Genomic DNA, 16,304 nt, shown 5'->3' on the forward strand with positions numbered 1-16,304 from the left:
CTTATCTGAGGCATAATGGGATTCCTCATGAGAGTGCACCACCCTACATCATGCAACAGTCAAGGGTGTGGGGAAAAGCTTAGTTTTAAAACTAAGCCTTAGGCTATAATGACCCTGCCTGCTTACAGCCTGTCCCCCACACTCAATGCAAACTATTAGCGAGCAAACACATACATCATATTTGCAAACTTATCTGACCCACACAAGGTAGCCTTGTTGGCTCTGTGGTCTTGTCTGTGTTGCTGAACCTCTGAACCTTGGTTTTTCTGCCTGGGAAATGGAAGTGTTTATTACTGAATGTAGTAAGGTGTGAATGAGATGGATACATAAATAAATGGTAGCCCTAATTATATATTATTAATGTTCTAGGAAGCAGAGCTTAGTTCCACACTGAAAAGATGTGTTTTACAATCAGAATAGTCCAGAGGTGAAATGGGGTGCCCAGGGAGGTGGTGAGTTCTCATTACTAGAAGGTTTCAAGCAGAGCCTGTCTGGCAGAGATGCTGCCATCAGTGGGGTGTCCACCCGTGGGAGGGGGCCGGGCTCATAGCACCCTGGAGAGTTGACAGGTTACCACTGCTGTAAAAAGCCCGAGGAGCTTGAATGCCTGTGATGAGAGACTCTTGTTTATTCCTCTCATGTCTCCTAGAAGATTGTGCCATTGGCCAGCCAGGGGGCCATGGCGGGGCCACAGGCTGGGACTGGGGAGCTGGCTCCTTGAGTGCTGGTCTTTGCCTTAGGGAGGAAGGACAGGAACCAGCCTGAAAACTGTCACTCCTCCCCATGTGAAATGCCTCCCTTGCTAGTTCCAGGGCCTCCCATCTTGGCTGAGGGAGGAGAAGGCTTCTTCTGAGAGTAGCCAGATAATCCTTGGGTTAGGCACACCTCCACCTACCCCAAGGCCAGGACCCCTCTCCTGCCTGTTCCCTGCAGTTATCTTTGGATAAGACACACCTCCCTCCACCCCAAAGCCAGGACCCCTCTCCTGCCTGTTCCCTACAGTTATCTTTGGATAAGACACACCTCCCTCCACCCGGAAGCCAGGACCCCTCTCCTGCCTGTTCCCTGCAGTTATCTTTGGATAAGACACACCTCCCTCCACCCCGAAGCCAGGACCCCTCTCCTGCCTGTTCCCTACAGTTATCTTTGGATAAGACACACCTCCCTCCACCCGGAAGCCAGGACCCCTCTCCTGCCTGTTCCCTACAGTTATCTTTGGATAAGACACACCTCCCTCCACCCGGAAGCCAGGACCCCTCTCCTGCCTGGTCCCTGCAGTTATCTTTGGATAAGACACACCTCCCTCCACCCCGAAGCCAGGTCCCCTCTCCTGCCTGTTCCCTGCAGTTATCTTTGGATAAGACACACCTCCCTCCACCCTGAGCCCAGATACCCTCTCCTGCCTGTTCCCTGCAGTTATCTTTGGATAAGACACACCTCCCTCTACCTAGAAGCCAGGTCCTCTCTCCTGCCTGTTTCCTGCAGTTATCTTTGGATAAGACACACCTCCCTCCACCCCAAAGCCAGGACCCCTCTCCTGCCTGTTCCCTGCAGTTATCTTTGGATAAGACACACCTCCCTGTGCCTGACCTGTGGTGGCGCAGTGGATTAAGGCGTCGACCTGGAAATGCTGAGGTCGCCGGTTCGAAACCCTGGGCTTGCCTGGTCAAGGCACATATGGGAGTTGATGCCTCCAGCTCCTCCCCCCTGTCTCTCTCTCTCTCTCCTCTCTAAAATGAATAAATAAAATAAAAACAAAATAAATGTTAAAAAAAAAAAAAAGACACACCTCCCTCCACCCGGAAGCCAGGACCCCTCTCCTGCCTGTTCCCTGCAGTTATCTTTGGATAAGACACACCTCCCTCCACCCCGAAGCCAGGACCCCTCTCCTGCCTGTTCCCTGCAGTTATCTTTGGATAAGACACACCTCCCTCCACCCCGAAGCCAGGACCCCTCTCCTGCCTGGTCCCTGCAGTTATCTTTGGATAAGACACACCTCCCTCCACCCCGAAGCCAGGACCCCCTCTCCTGCCTGGTCCCTGCAGTTATCTTTGGATAAGACACACCTCCCTCCACCCCGAAGCCAGGACCCCCTCTCCTGCCTGTTCCCTGCAGTTATCTTTGGATAAGACACACCTCCCTCCACCCTGAGCCCAGGTTCCCTCTCCTGCCTGTTCCCTTCAATTGTCCTTGGATGAGACACACCTCCACCCACCCTGAGCCCAGGTCCCCTCTCATTGTTTTCCGCTGCGCCCTTTTGTGCCTATGGCTCAAAAAGCACCCATGGCTCCTACGCATGGAATCTGCCCCCAGAGCCTGTGGCTGGGCATGAAAGCTGACGTGAACCTCCAAACTCTGATATATTGCAGAGTAAGACACACTAGCCCAGCCTTTCCATCAGACAGAAGGGGCGGACTACCAGCCAGCCAGGCACAGCAGGGGGTTGCCTGGAGTTGGCAGCAGAGCTGGGAACAGAACCTCTGTGGGTGCCACACCTCTTTTTGCTTGGCAGCCCTCGGGGTCCTCAGACAGCTGCACCCTTGCCAGGCACACATGCAGGCCTCCCTACTTCTAGAGGCAGATGCGCCCGCAGTGGCCGGATGGGGGTGCTGCGGCGGGGAGGGAGGCAAGCCAGCCTCGAGACTGCAGTTAGGTGCAGCCAACACACCTGCCTCGCAGCCTCACGCCGTGCCCTGGCAGCATTTCCCGGCTTCTCCCTTTTGTTCTGGGTTTGCTTCTGGGCTGTGCCCTCACTCAGGTTTCAGGGAGGTGCCCATGAAGGCTGCCCCACCTTGCCCTCAATCAGCACATGTCAGACCTGCTACTTCTCGCCTGTGTGCTGGCAACTTCCAAGTTGGGCTCCACCCGAGCCGGCTGTTTAAGGCGCCTTTGCTGAGCTGGCTCCAGGGGGTTCTTCAAACTCGGCAGACCTAGGACAGAACTCACCAGCTCCCCCTTCACTCCCAACTGCGTCCATTCCATTTTCCAGTCAACAGCACCACTGTTCCCTTCGCTGCTTCAACCAGAAACCTGGGAATCAGCGGGGGGCAGAGTTTGGCAGACCTTAGTAAGCCTGGGGCTCACCCGGAGAGCTCGGCAGACAGGCTCCCAGGTGATGCATTTGTGGCCCACACTGTAGCACTGGGCTGGACCCAGGTCTGTCTCACTCCCTTGATCCCATTGCTCAGTGGTATTGTTACTACTCTTACCGTCCATCTTAAAATAGTTCACATTGAACGCTTAGGTGCCAAGCACTGTACAGGCCGTGTGTTTAGCTTACAAAGATGTATGGGTGCCCGGTAGTGTGATAGGTACTTTCGCATGGTACAGAACATACCTAAGTATCCACTCACAGCACTGACATTCTGGTAGAGGAAGAAAGAGTCAAAAGGTAAACAGTAAACTACAAAATGAAAGTTATTTTAAACCCAAGCTTCTCACCAAGAAGGTAACATTGAAGCCACATTTGAAAGAAAGTTGACTTCATGTAACCCAAGGTCTCAAGATGCCGCTTCCATCCTTTCCCTCCAATGGCTGCCGCTTCGTCTTCCAGCTCAGTGCGCTGGTTCAGGGCTCCACTCTTTCACCTGGACATCAGCCACCAGCCCCCAGCTGGCCGTCCTGGCTGGAGATTTCCTTCTCCCACACGCCCTCAGCCTGCAGCCACGTCATCCTCCTATCAAAGTAAATCATCTAATTCCTTTGGCCTAAATGTCACTGAAGGATGCCCCACGACCATCAGGATTGTTGGGCAGATAAAATATATTATGCTCACTTTGTTAAAGATGGCACTGCCCACGTGAAAGCCCATCTCCCAGGTGATGTTATTAGTTGCCCTTATACTTGGATTGGGCGTAATTATATTAATGTGTGTTGGGGGCAGGCTGTGGGCAGGCAGAATCCTTGTAGCCTGAGGTTTGGTTTTAGGACTAAGCCTTTCCCACCCTTTTTGATGTGGGGTGGTACAATCCCATCATGCCTCAGATAAGTGACTTTGTATTAGAGACTTTCCTATTTTATATATTGGATTAAAGGTTTTGATTTCTGCACTATAAAGTGGGGCAGACCGGGAGCTTGCTCTCGGTCTCAGGTTCCTGAGATTAGTTAGCATTAGAGGAGAGAGCAGAGAGGAGAGCAGAGAGAAGCCACGTGGAGGAGGCCAGGAGAAGCAGCCAAGATGGCGAAGTGTTGAAGGAGAAGCCAGTTTGTGCTGAGAGAAGGAGATGGGGAACAGAGGTGAATAAGGCTGGTGAGCTAGAAACCTTTGATTCTAGGAAACTTGGAGAAGTCAGTAGCTTTGTGAGCACTGAATGAGTGGGTTTTGGAGCCCAGTGTGTGTTTTTACTTGCCTGCCGGGTGCAAGCTAGGATTAAGGATGATGGCCCACCAGTTCTTGGCTCCATTGTTTCATTACCATCTGTCTGAATCTAATATGAACCTGCACGGGCCAGGCGGCTGTGATGGTGGCCGTGGACACTGGCTTCACAAGGATGAAATGCAGATCCCTCAGCATGGTGGGGAGTCAAGACTCCCGGTTCCGATTCTGCATGCCCTCCATCCCCTGGTTCTCTGCCACCCCCTTTGTCTCCAACTTCAGCTGCTCCAGAGGAGGGCTTGCCAGCTACCTACTTGGTTCCCCAAACTTATCACCAACCCACCCATCCTGCGTCCTTCCCTTTTGCACAAAGGGAAGCATCTTCTGCCTCTCTTAGGGGCGTTCCTCCATCCTCCCCCTGCAGGGCTGCTCTTCAACCCCTGTCCTCTCCGTCCTCCGAGTCTCCAAAGCCTTTCCCTCCTCAGCTCTTGTGTCTTCAAGGGGTTCCCACTGTCTGCAACGCACTCCGGAGTCATCACCCTTTTTCTCCAGAGCCTGTCTAGCGGAGGCACCCTCTCTCCAACCCTTCCCGTGCTGGAAAGAAGGAGGTCCTTACACTTACTGACATTACTGCCTCACCTGAGAGCCACTGCAACCTGGCACCTGACTACAGACCTAAAAACGGAGGCACAGAAGAGTTAAATTGCCCAGCATCGCACAGCAGCGGGGGCAGCCAGGGCTCAAACCCAGCCAGCCTAGCCCCAGAGTGTATGCTTGTAACCACCGCACTCTACGACCGAGAGGTGGGAACGATGCTTATCCCCAACACAGAGGAAGAAACCAACCAAAGTCTCTCTCACGTGCAAGCATTGGCAAGTGTGTCCGTTGTGACTACCCTAAACATACTTAGGATTAAACAAATACTGACAGCCTGCAACCTAGTAGTCTTTAGTGTTCTTTGCCAAGAACAGTTAATCCTCTTATCTTTATGGAGGTGAGCAGGGTGAGGATCCTGACCTTCGTTTCTCCCAACAGGAGGAGGTACGGGATGCAAGGCCAGGGCTCCCCACACCCAGCCTGCAGAGCCTCCCTGGCAACTCCCAGGCCCTACAGTTCTCTGACTCCTGGTGTGGCAGATGGACAGGTACTGAATGCTGGCTGCTGGCTGACAGATCCATGGGCCATTAGGACTGCAAAGGGCCTTAGTGACCCATCAAATGATGAGATTAGCCAGCCCTGCCGAGCACTGTGCCAAACCCTTACCTGGAAAGCCTCTGGCCTCCTCTGCTCAGAGCTGTGTGTCCCGAGACTCATTTGCTACTGTTCTCTGCCTGTCAGGTAAGGAATGGCCACAAGTGAATGCACTTTTGTTTTGAGAGCCTGGGAGGCGGAAGATCCTGTTGGATACTTTAGAAGTTCAATTTTCTGCCTTCCCAGTGTGCGGGCTCTGTCAAGCTGTGCTTAAACAGCCTGGAGTCTAATTCCGACCTGTAGGGTGTCCCCTGGAAGCATCTGAGGGGACGAGCAATACCAGACCCACAGCTGGTGACTGAGCAAATCAGTCACTGAGGCTTAATGAGCCTCCTCTGTTCCCTGCCCACCTGTGAGTGATCCTGAGGATCAATGAGATGAAGGAGAGGCTGGTTGGTAAACTGCGAAGTGGGAGACCCTGCTGACCTGTGATCAGTGCTTGCTTGTCAAAAGGACCAGTTTATCATAGCCCAGCTCCTTAGCCTCCAAACTGTTATCCTTCTCATCCCATTGACCTTAGGTCCAGATTTGTGGGTTGTTTATGCAACAGATCTTCCCTGAACCCCTAGTGAGGTGCTTGGTGGTGCTCGGTTCTGGGGTGGGGAACCCAAGAGAAGAAAAAAGCAGGGCTGTCCATGAGTGGCCCTGAAGCCATTCAGGGAAGACAGAATGCCCAAGAGAAGGCAGCTTTATGCAGGAAGTTTCCTGTTCATTTCTGTTCTTAACATACACGTGGAAAAGGCCCATGGTAATGAGTTTTCAGAAAGTGGGCATAACTGTGTAACCACTATCCAGCTCAAGAAACAATGTGACCAGCCCCCACCCAGGACCCCTGAGCCCCTTCCCTGTCTCTACCACCCCCATCCTGACAGCTAGCACCATATAAAGGGTTTGCCTATTTTTGAACTTTTAAATTTTTTTTAGTGAGACAGACAGACCAGCAGGGAGAGAGAAGAGAAGCTCAACTTGTAATTGCAGCACTTTTAGTTGTTCACTGATTGCTTTCTCATATGTGCCTTGACTGGGGGCTCCAACTGAGCCAGTGACCCCTTGCTCAAGCCAGTGACCTTGGGCATCAAGCCAGTGACCATGGGGTCATGTCTATGATCCTACGCTTCAGCCAGCAACCCCGTGCTCAAGCTGGCGACCTCTGGGTTTTAAACCTGGGTCCTCAGTGTCCCAGGCCAACACTCTAACCACTGTGCAACTGCCTGGTCAGGCTATTTTTGAACTTTAAATAAATGGAATCACCCAGGGCTTCTTTCACTCAATGCTGTGTGTGTGAGATTCATCCTGTTGATGTTGGTAGCTATAGTTGGTTAATTCTCAGTGCTGTGTATAGAATTCCAACGAGATCACAGCAGATCTGTTCTTTTTTAAGTAATTAACCATTATTTTAAAAGCCTTAGCCAATGTTACAAAATAAAACAGTAATATTTATGAATGCAAGTATAATTGATTTTTGCTTTCTGTACGTAATCGTCTTTGAAATGCTAAAAGTGAGCTCCAACTGTGGTTCTTTTTGAGAAGTTGTGGGTGCACAGGGGGTGATCTACTGATTTACCTTCTCAAAGTGTTCTTTGGAAGCAGTTGTAAGTAGCTGGATTGTAGGAGAATCACAGTGCAGTTTGCTGGGCAGACTTCTCCATGGACTTCCACAAACCAAATGCCTTCACCAGTTGGAAGGTCTTTGCCGTGCTTTGACCCACTGGGAGATCATTGATATTCAGATGCTGGATGACTCCATTAGGGCTAATTATGGAGAGACCTCTTAGTGCAAGATCAGGACCTTCTAACAACACACTGCAGTCTCAGGAAATCTGTTTAGTCAAATCTTGCGGCAAACCAATGCAGCTAGTAATTCCAGGTCCTGAGGGAGAATGGTGCGGAATTAAGAAAATAGACTCACTGAGAAAAGAGGATGGGATTAGGGGCCTCTGCAACACTGATGGCAAGATCAGAGAGAGAGAGCCCCTGGTCTTTGCTTTATTATATAGTATAGACAATTAAAGCCTTCAAGCCAATACTGTATACAAATAGGGAAGTCTCTGATACAAAACCACTGATCTGAGGCATAAACTGGATTCCTCATAAGAGTGCACCACCCCACATCATGCAACAGTCAAGGATGTGGGGAAAAGCTTAGTGTTTTAAACAGTGGTAGTCAACCTGGTCCCTACCGCCCACTAAGGGGCGCTCCAGCTTTCATGGTGGATGGTAGCGGAGCAACCAAAGTATAAATAAAAAGATAGATTTAACTATAGTAAGTTGTTTTATAAAGATTTATTCTGCCAAACTTAGCGAAAATCCGACATAAAGTACTTGGTAAGTAATTATTACATGCTTTAATTTGCTGTAACTCTGCTTTCTAAATTTTATAAAGTAGTTATTTCCCTACTTTATAAATCACCATTACTGTGGAACCGGTGGGCGGTTAGAAAATTTTACTACTAACAGATACAAAAGTGGGCGGTGGGTATAAAAAGGTTGACTACCCCTGGTTTTAAAGATCTTAGTATTTAGAGATCTTAGTGTTAAAAGATCTCAGTATTAAAAGAGTGGGAAAGGCCTAGTCTTAAATTAAGCCTTAGGCTATAACGACCCTGCCAGCCCACAGCCTGTCTCCCACAAAATCTGACAATTGTGTGGTGTTGACGGGGTCCAAAAGTCCATTCTTCCTCCGTGTGTGGACCCAGGCACGATGGCTGGGGGGGGGGGTCCACTGAAACTGCAACAGCTTCACAGTTCACGTCATGAAACTCACTGGCTTGGTCGCTAAAAGCAATAATTTCTGTAGAACACACCAAGGTGAAATCCAAAGGATAGAAGAAGAGCACCAAATAGTTCCTCTTAAAGTCATTAAGATTTAGTTCTTTGAACTCCCGTTGACAACAGCTGCACCCTTGAATTGGATGTGTGCTGGGGGGCCGCAGGAGCATGGTAGAAGGAATTGGTGCTAACAGCCAAGTTTGTTTGACTGGAAGCAGACCACAATGCATTTGTCATGAAGGTCTTTGAGAAACAGCAGGCCCAAGAAATGCCCCCCCCCCCGGGAATGGCATTTACCTGTTGGGCCCCTGGGCCTGGAGCAACCTCCTGGCCAGCCCATCACCTGCAGTGCACATGGGAGCTTCCAGGAGACCGGGGAAGCTGGGGAGGCAGGACCCGAACGCTGATCTGTGCTGACCAGGGCGCTGCGGTCCTTTCCTGTTCTGGGTGTGCTGTAAATGTTCCAGTCCACGGCTCTTGATGAGCTTATGTGTGTCTTATTTGGGGTATAGACATGCAAGGTTGTAACGCGTGCATTTGTTCAGTTTTGGTTGATACCAGCAGAAAGGGTTCAAGCAAGTTGTTAGGAAGAACTTTCAGAGCCTAATGTTCGTGGTCAGCCAGCTCTTGCCCCCAGAGGAGAGGGCTGTGAAATTTGCTTTGGAGAACAGGAGGAAGATGCTGGATTAGGCAGCTCTTAGGCGTGGGGAAGGGGCAGTCCTTGGCTCCTTTCTGTTGGGTTTTGGTCCCCTCTCCGTAGTCTGAGGTTTCCAGACTATATTCTGTGTGTGTGTGTGTGTGTGTGTGTGTGTGTGTGTGTGTGTGACAGAGAGTCAGAGAGAGGGACAGATAGGGACAGACAGGAAGGGAGAGAAATGAGAAACATCAATTATTCGTTGTTGTTCATTGATTGATTTCTCATATGTGCCTTGACTGTGGGGCTACAGCAGACCAAATGACTCTTTGCTCGAGCCAGCGACCTTGGGTCCAAGCTGGTGAGCTTTGCTCAAACCAGATGAGCCCGCATTCAAGCTGGTGACCTCAGGGTCTCGGACCTGGGTCCTCCACATCCCAATCCGATGTTCTTTCCACTGCGCCACCGCCTGGTCTGGCCAGACTATACTCTTGAGAGATGTCTGGGGCCACTTGAGAGGGTTGTGGTTGGGGAGGGCTTTGGACTTCACTTCCTGCTTTAGCCAGAGCGCTCTGTGGCCTCTGTTCCATGCAGTGGAGTTCTGAGAATGACTTCATATGTTTTTTAAAGAGTTGTTGTTCAGCGTTTGAAAATGCACTGCTCCGGGGGCCCTCCCTGCTGGAAAGTTCTATTTTGGGAGCAGGAGGTTGGTATGGGAAGGGTTAAGCATTATTCTGCCAAAGAGCCGGGTTGGGCCTTATGACCTTTTTAAAGTTCTTATAGTTTGGTTTGCAATACGGGTGATTTCATAACATTCTATAAAAAAATAGTGGTGTTCAAACAAAACAACTTCTAAAGCCTAACGGATGCAGAGGACAGGCTTCACTCTGAGGAACGTTTAGGTAGCATTTCAGCAAGAATCTTGCGGACACTGTACCTCACCCACCCCTCTGCTTTTAAAAGTTTATGTTTTAATTTTTATACTTCTCCACTGGCTGTTCCTAGTAGTAGTCACTTGGGGTGGTTTGGGTTCAGAACAGTTCCTATTTTTGCCAAGGAGTGGGTGACGTGGGTGGCCTGTGTGTCCCTTTCGGGGGAGGTGGCCTTCCCCCCTCCCACAGCAGGCCTAGTTCGGACCTGTAGTTTCACGTGGTGAAGGAGGCTGCGCTGTTCATGGGCCCAGAGAGAAACATCTCAGCCTTGGCATGTATGTAGCTCTGAGCCAACAGTCCTGATAAACAGCCCGCTTCCCTGGGCCAGCAAGGAACAAAGCCACGGCTGCCCTGCGGTTTGTCTGCCCTGCTCTCCCTGAAACAGCTGTTTATCCTTCTGACAGGAGCTGGGCACAGCACCTTCCCTTCCTCCCAGCCCTGCCTCCTTCTGCAGGACTGAGCTCAGTAGAACTCTGTTGTTTTTGCCTTTTACTCTGGGGAGAGTGAAGTGGGTGATGAGGTATGTGAGACATTGAGATGATTTCCTTGTGCCTTGTCAGGGTCGCCGGGGGAACTGCGAGCAGGCTGCGTCGCGGACCGGCCTGGGCGAGGACCTTCGCTCTCCCCCGACCTTTTGCGGGTCCCCTCCTGAGTAGTTCTGGAAGAAGCCAAAGGCCTTCTCTCCCAGGCTTGGGGTCTGGGAGTGGGAGCTGGCGGGATGCTGGCTCAGAGACATCCATGTAAACTCCACTGGAGTTTGCTTCCCCTGCAGGACCTCTTGGGCTGCGGCCGCGGCTGTGGCCACGGCCTGGGATTTTCTCTGAGGGACTCAGACGGACAGTGCGGGGTTGGCATGAGTCTGGGCTGGGGGCCGTGTGGTGGGCGGGTAGGAAGCCCTCGGGGCAGTAGACCCCTCATTTCTCTTACTTTCTTCCTCTTGGAAAACCCTTGCACACTGTCTGGGCCAGGCAGCAAGGCAAAACTGGCCGGATGCAGGCTTCAGATTTCCTGAAGGAACTCAGAAAAAGGCACGACAAGACAGATGTACATCAGAGAACAGGTTGTTCCGTTTGTGGCCGCTGGAGCGACATTTGGCCGTGTATTTAGTCTGAGACTTGTCTTAGTTTCCTCTGTGTTTCCCCTGACCTCTGTAATGAAAAACATAAGTGAAAACATCCTTCCATGTACTCCCCCCCCAAGGAATTGTACCACATTTCTTCAGAGGGGGAACATTTCCCCATTTAGAGAAATTTTCGGGTGAAGCAGCATGCCCACTCCTCCCCTCCAGCTCAGCCCCTGCCAGGACTGGGCCTGGGAGCCAGAGGGTCTGCTTTTCAAATCGGCATCCCCCTCTGGGTGAGCCCTGCCCTCTCAGCCTCCGTTAAAGCCCAGTTTCCTCAGCAAGAAAGGCCCTGCACTGACCACAACAAGGGATGGACAGACAGAACGAGAGCGGAAGAGCCACACCAGGCACACAGGAAGCGCCTGGGAATGGCGGAGAGCCAGTGTTCAGCAGCTGGTCAAAGGGGAAGTCAGCCCCTCTGTGAGGCTAGGCCGTGATTGGCTAGCTTTGGGTCAGTCACTATGTGATGATCATGAGAGGCAAAATGAGAGGATGTCCCAAAAAAGAGTCCCGGGTGATTAGTTCATGGGTAAGCCCTCATGTTTTCTGAGAACAGAGTGGTGGCAATGGTGAGCACTGGATGCTGATGCCCTGCACCTGAGTCCCGGCTCCTCATGCTGTGTGACATGGAGCAAGTTACTTAACCTTGCTGAGCCTCCATTTTTGTATCTTTACAATGGGGATAATTCTAGAGTGACTTCACAGGGTTAACTTGAGAGATTGCAGGTAGTGTTTAGCTCAAGGCCTGGCCTGCTTCAGTCCGGGGAGCATCGAAGTGTTGCAGGGCCTGAAGCTTATTGTTTTTAGGGCCCTCTTTAGAGAAAGAACGAAAAATTGCAAATACAATATGAGGCATGAAAGTGAATACAGCTGACCCTTGAACAACACCGGTTTGAACTGCACAAGTCCACTTAAACACAAATTGTTTTCTAATCAATACTGTAAATGTATTTTCCGTTTGATTTCTCTTAACATTTTTTTCCTCTAGCTTACTTTATTGTAAGACTACAGTATATAAAACGGATAACATACAGATATGTGTTAATCAACTGTCTTAAGTTATTGGTAAGACTTCTGTCAACAGTAGACTATGAGTAGTTGAGTTTTTGTGGAACTGTTGGGCAGATAAAATATATTATGCTCACTTTGTTACAGATGGCATTGCCCACGTGGAAGCCCGTCTCCCAGGTGATGATATTAGTTGCCCTTATGCTTGGAATGGACGTAATTATATTAATGTGTGTTGGGGCGGGCTGTGGGCAGGCAGAATCCTTGTAGCCTGGGGCTTGGTTTTAGGACTAAGCCTTTTCCACTCTTTGATGTGGGGTGGTGCACTCTCACGAGGAATCCCATTATGCCTCAGATAAGTGACTTTGTATTAGAGGCTTCCCTATTTTGTATATTGGATTAAAGGTTTTGATTTCTGCACTATAATCTGGGGCAGACTGGGAGCTTGCTCTCTCAGTTCCTGAGATTAGCATTAGAGAGCAGAGTAAGGCCACGTGGAGGAGAGGAGAGGCAGCCAAGATGGCGGAGTGCTGAAAGAGAAGCCAGTTAGTGCAGAGTTTGTGTAGAGAGAAGGAGATGGGGAACAAAGGAGAATGAGGCTAGTGAGCTAGAAACCTTTGATCCTAGGAAACTTGGATAAGTCAGTGGCTTTGGGAGCCCTGAATGGAAAGGGAAGTGTTTTCCCACTGTGTGTATTTCTCGCCTGCCGGGTGCAAGCTAAAATTAAAGCTAATGGCCCACCACTTCTTGGCTCCATTGTTTCATTACCATCTGTCTGAATCCAGTGCGAACCTGCATGGGCCAGGCGGCTGTGATGGTGGCCATGGATACTGGCTTCACGGGAATCAATAGTTATATGTAGATTTTTAACTACAAGGGTGTCAGCACCCCTAATCTCTGCAATGTTCAAGGGTCAACTGTATTTAGAATATGAGCAGACATATCACAACAAATAACAAAAGCTGACAAGTATTCCAAATAGGACAAAGTCCAGAAAACAACATCATAATAAAATGATGCAAAAATAATGTAAAATGATTATATTACTTAGGTGCCTAATGCAACTGTCACATATACTTGGGTTGTCTCTTTATCTGACAATGTTTTTTTTTTTTGTTTTTTTTTAGAGACAGAGAGAGAGTCAGAGAGAGGGATAGATAGGGACAGACAGACAGGAACGGAGAGATGAGAAGCATCAATCATTAGTTTTTCATTGCGCATTGCAACACCTTAGTTGTTCATTGATTGCTTTCTCATATGTGCCTTGACCGCGGGCCTTCAGCAGACCGAGTAACCCCTGCTCGGGCCAGCGACCTTGGGTCCAAGCTGGTGAGCTTTTGCTCAAACCAGATGAGCCCGCGCTCAAGCTGGTGACCTCAGGGTCTTGAACCAGGGTCCTCAGCATCCCAGTCCGACGCTCTATCCACTGCGCCACCGCCTGGTCAGGCTGACAATGATTTTGTTGTATCATTTTTATTTATTTATTTTTTTATTTATTTTTTTTTTTAAAGAACAGTTTTTTGTTTTTTTTTTTAAGTATTCAATTTTCAGAAGAGAGAGAGAGAGAAGGGAAGAGGGAGGGTCAGGAAGCATCAACTCCCACATGTGCCTTGACCAGGCAAGCCCAGGGTTTCGAACCGGCAACCTCAGTGTTCCAGTTGGACGCTTCATTCCTCTGCGCCACCACAGGTCAGGCTGTTGTATCATTTTTAGAAGACAAATCAGTTTTGCCTCTCGCATGGTTAATCAGGTTGCATTTATTACCAAGAGTTGAGAAAGTTTCTTTCAGCTTCACAACTTGTCATTGGTGACACCACATCTCTAAGTCTTGTGGCAGTTTCTCGCTCAGTTGGCTTTGGCCAGAGCTCTGGAGAACTCCGCTCTTGATCCTGGATGGGGCGGGGTAGAGGGTGTGGGCACGAAGTGGCAGGGTCCTGGTCATCATGACCCCTGAGCAGGGCGCAGAACAGCCTCCAGTTTGGCGCTTTCTCCTTGGAATCAAAGTGGAAGACTTCTGGGTAGGCGACAAGGTCCCCTGCAGCTGGTTGTTGCTGGGACCCAGGCAGGTGTGCAGACTGTGGGGTCAGTTTCATGGACCCACATGCAGCCCTAGGCCAAGCACCGAGTCTGGAGTGAGTCCCCCAGGCAAAGGAACAGCCCTCACCTCTGGTTAGCAGCTGGGCCTTACCCACTCCCCACCCCAGTCTGCAAGGGGACCTAACACCAAGCTTTATTCTTATTGGGTACTTTGGCCCCTGCACTCAACTGCTCAACTCCTGTTGGTCGGTAAGAAATCCGTGGTGCGAGCTGTGCTCCGTGTGGCTAAGTGAACTGCCCTCTCATGAGGAGACTTCCAGCCCAGTGTCAGGGTCAGTTAGGAAAGCCTGTCATGGGGAGTTAAGTCCGAATGACTTGTTTTACAGATGGGGGGACTAGGGCCGGAGGAGGAACCCATGACCCCAGTTCCAACTCCGACTCCATGTGGATGCTGAGGCCTCTCAGCCTTGACTTCCTTCCCCGCCCAACTCGAGCTCCAGCAGTGGGGCCCTGAGTCATGGGCAGTGGAAGGGGGACTATCACAGGGTCACAGTGGGGGGTTTCCCTGGAGCTTCTCAGTGGCGCTGCCCTGAGGGACCCATACGGCTCTCTCAGGTGAAGCCGTATCCCTGCCTTCAGAGCCACACATTGAAAAGCGTCGTCATCACTACAGTGGCCATCTGTGGAGCATTTAGTGACCGTGGGCACAGTATGCTTCATACACATGGTCTCCTTTGGAACTTTCAAGACCCCCAGAGGAGGGCGCTTGACGCTAGGACTACGGATAGAAGAGTCAGCACTGGCCTCATTTCTACCAGGAACACTGGATCTAAACACTGCAATGGAGGGTGTGGAGCGCGGAAGATAGGAGTTTTGTCCAAAGTCAAAGTTCGCTCCTGTGCCCTCCCCTCCCCCTCACCTGCTTTTGTTCACAACATTTATCACTCAAAGTCTTTGACCCCATCACACATCCAGGAGTGCCTGAGGCTAGAGCAAGCAGGGGCAGCTCTGGGGGCCAGGGGCTGGGGGAGGCACCACAGGCAGACTGGAATGTGAGCTACAGCAAGGTTGGGTTACCCCGCCAGCACTGTCCCCCTGCACATCCCAGATCCCGGTGCTGGGGAGATAAGGGCTTTCCCAGGACTTCTGAGTGCTGTTACTCAACTGAGATGTTCACCTCCCTGACCTGAGATGGAAAAAACAAGGCTGCCAGTCCCAGAGAACTCCTTTCAGTGAGGATTTCTGTTTGGAAGGAATAGCTTCACTTAGCTCAGACTGCGTGTGTGTGTGTGTGTGCGTGTGTGTGTGTGTGTGTGTGTGTGTGTGTTTTGTATGTGGGACAGGTTGGGGGTGGGTAAGGAAGGATTCATTTGTGAGTCACATGGAAAAGTCTGTCTGACACTCCAGGGAAACAGAGCAGAAAAGGAAGAGGCGGAGGTGAAGTGGGGAAAGTGGAGAAATTACAGGGTGACCCTGACCTGAGAAATGCCCCCAGGTTTTAAGCACAGTCTGCACTGTGTTCCAAGAGGGAGGACTGTCCGTGTGGTTTCATTTGGGAACTGGTACAGGGACTGAGTTCTGGGAGTGGCCACATGGGGGCTAGGAGTGGCCACATGGGGGCTAGGATGGCTCCTGAGACGGTGGGACGGCTCCGGTGGGGCTGCGTGCAGCTGAGGTCAAGCCCTCTGAGCTGTGGGGGCCAGGTTCCCCTCCCCAGAGCTCCACGCTCCCATTGGGCAGTCCGAATTCTACGCTTGACCCCTTCAGTGTGCCAGCAACCTCATGTATCCTAGTTGGTGGCTAAGACGGTCAACATCCCATCTTCAGAATTATACAATTTTGAAAATTCTGAGAGACAAACACAGAAGAGAAGGACTTTTAGATCCTGCTGGTTGCCAAATGGCTCATTTTTGTCTAGAGAGAAATACAAAAACATTTTAAAAGACTCATTGGCCACCCTGCCAACCCTTTCTCCTCCAGAGACGTGCATTCCAGATCCCGGGAAGCATGTCTACACCCATTTCTCGTGCTTTGCTAAAAGGATGTGCTATTGGCTGGTTTGGGCAGCTTCCAATTGTAAGTCAACAACAGTAACAACTGGCCACAGCAAAAAGTAAGCCGATTCAGGCAATTTATGAAGTTCAGAAAGATAAGGGCTTCACAAAGTACCTCTAATGCTAACTTTTGAAATGGAAAATCATATACACTACTTTACATGGTGTTTACATAGAGTGG

At 50.4% G+C, this 16,304-nt stretch overlaps 1 protein-coding gene and 1 pseudogene across 8 annotated transcripts in view; one reads left to right on the forward strand and one right to left on the reverse strand.

The window, feature by feature from the left end:
* GGTA1 (glycoprotein alpha-galactosyltransferase 1 (inactive)) overlaps nucleotides 1–16,304 on the forward strand; it is a 68,825-nt gene that overhangs the window by 26,407 nt on the left and 26,114 nt on the right. Inside the window, exon 2 of one of the 8 annotated variants that reach the window (XM_066256334.1) lies at nucleotides 4,868–5,191. The exons of 5 other annotated variants lie outside the window; for them this stretch is intronic. The gene's annotated coding sequence lies outside the window, so the exon portion shown is untranslated. Of the gene's footprint in view, nucleotides 1–4,867; nucleotides 5,192–5,420; nucleotides 5,654–16,304 lie in introns of those variants that run through there. 2 more of the 8 variants (XM_066256338.1, XM_066256332.1) reach the window with 2 other exon arrangements.
* On the reverse strand, nucleotides 7,119–8,572 carry LOC136322760 (thioredoxin-dependent peroxide reductase, mitochondrial-like; annotated as a pseudogene).

The sequence above is a fragment of the Saccopteryx bilineata genome, chromosome 2 (genome assembly GCF_036850765.1).
Source record: "Saccopteryx bilineata isolate mSacBil1 chromosome 2, mSacBil1_pri_phased_curated, whole genome shotgun sequence".
NCBI lineage: Eukaryota > Metazoa > Chordata > Mammalia > Chiroptera > Emballonuridae > Saccopteryx > Saccopteryx bilineata.